The sequence below is a fragment of the Calidris pugnax genome, unplaced genomic scaffold (genome assembly GCF_001431845.1).
Source record: "Calidris pugnax isolate Ruff unplaced genomic scaffold, ASM143184v1 scaffold76, whole genome shotgun sequence".
Classification (NCBI taxonomy): Eukaryota; Metazoa; Chordata; class Aves; order Charadriiformes; family Scolopacidae; genus Calidris; species Calidris pugnax.
The window spans coordinates 2525987-2527738 of NW_015090827.1; the positions used below are offsets into that span (position 1 = coordinate 2525987).

Sequence of the window (1752 nt, forward strand, 5' to 3'; positions counted from 1 at the left end):
TTTTCTCTCTCATTTCCCTCTCTGCACAGCCTGCTGGTTTGCTCCTCGGTTCCCCTTCGGGAGGTGATCAATCTGAGATTTGCTATCGAGGCTGGGCATCTGCTAAGGCTGCCCTGTGCTGCTGGGATCCTCCCCTTCACCTGTCCCAATGTCACCCTGGTGATGATAGGGTTTGGGGGAAGGAAGAGGGCAGGAAAGAAACCCAAACCATCCACCCCATAGAGGGCTTCTTGTAAAGAAGAAGAAAAACAAGGTCGATGAGACCTTTTCCCTTCTCATGACAGATCAGCCACAGCACCGGGCAGGGCTGAGCTCTCCAGCTTCACTCCGAGGGGCTGTAGCTACAGGTTCCTGCTTGCGGGGGAGAGAGAAGCAACCCTTTCATCCCCGAATTTGGGTCCCGCAGCCCGTCCCCCAGCTCTGCTCCCAGATCCCGCCACCTCAAGCGCCTGCTTTGCGGGCTCCCGCTGCCTCCCCAGGCTCCAACGGCGCTGGCGTTGTGCGGGACAGCCCGGGGGAGGGGGTGGTGGTGCGGGGGGGGGGAACCAACAAACCAACTGAAATGAAAGGAAAGAAAGAGGAAAGAGATGCTCTGCCAGGCTCTTTGCGGGCGCTGGGTACACAACCGGCTCCGGTGGGCTGGAGGGGAGGGGAAGGGGCGGCGGGCAGGGAGGGCAGGGAGGGCAGGACAGGCAGGGAAGGCAAGGAAGGCAGGACAGGCAGGGAAGGCAGGACAGGCAGGGAAGGCAGGATAGGCAGGGAAGGCAGGGAGGGCAGGGAGGGCAGGACAGGGAGGGAAGGAAGGATAGGCAGCCCGGGAAGGGAGGGCAGCGCGGAGAGGACACCCAGCCCGGGCAGGGCAGGCAGGGCAGGCAGGGCAGGCAGCACGGGCAGGGCAGGCAGCAGAGAGAGGACAGGCAGCCCAGGCAGGGTAGGCAGCAGAGGGAGGACAGGCAGCACGGGCAGGGCAGGCAGTGCAGGCAGCACGGGCAGGGGAAGCAGTGCAGGCAGTACAGGCAGGGTAGGCAGCACAGAGAGGACAGGCAGCACGGGCAGGGCAAGGCAGTGCAGGCAGCACGGGCAGGGCAAGGCAGCTCGCACCGCCCGGGGAGGGCTCTGATTCATCACCCCGTTCAGAGGAGAGGATGGGACGCCGCTAAACTCCCCTTTCTCCCTCCTCCCTTCCCCCCTCGCCAAGCAAGCCCCCCCCTCTCCTCCCCCCTCCGCTCGCTCTTTCTCTCTCTCCCCAAGCAGTGAGGCTCGGACAGTGCTCGGCTCCAGCGCTTTATTTTAAGATGATCGGCCAAGGTCTTTGCAGCTAGATAGATTTTTATCTGAAGTTAAATAGCGGGCGCTCGCCGCTCCCTCGCCAATAAGTCATTTTTAATAGAGACAAATCGCCCTGGACGCCCCGGAGCGCCGGTGCCGCCGCTCCTGCCCGCGCCCCCCGCCGAAGGCGAGCGGGCAGCCCGGGCAGCTCCCTCCTCCCGTAAGTGTCCTGCTCGGCGGAGCCGGAGCGCGGCCGTGTGCGGAGAAGGGGAGGCGAGAGGGGGGGGAGAGCCGGCCAGCCGCCCCGCCGCCCTGCCCAGTGCCTGCGCCGGATGCACAGCGGCCGCGGGACACCTCGGCGCGGAGCGCGGCGAGGAGATAGATGCGCAGGGGCGGCGGGCTGCGCCGCGGCGCTCGGCCCCTCTAGGCTCGCCCATGGAGCACCCCGCGGAGCCCCGGCCGCCGTCGGACCCCCCCACGCCG

The 1752-nt window shown here is 66.0% G+C and overlaps 1 protein-coding gene across 1 annotated transcript in view; it reads left to right on the top strand.

The window, feature by feature from the left end:
• Nucleotides 1–1275: 1275 nt before the first annotated feature.
• The window catches only part of NXPH1 (neurexophilin 1), a 159214-nt gene continuing 158737 nt past the window's right edge, over nucleotides 1276–1752 (top strand). Inside the window, exon 1 of the mRNA XM_014940222.1 lies at nucleotides 1276–1489. The gene's annotated coding sequence lies outside the window, so the exon portion shown is untranslated. The remainder of the gene's footprint in view (nucleotides 1490–1752) is intronic.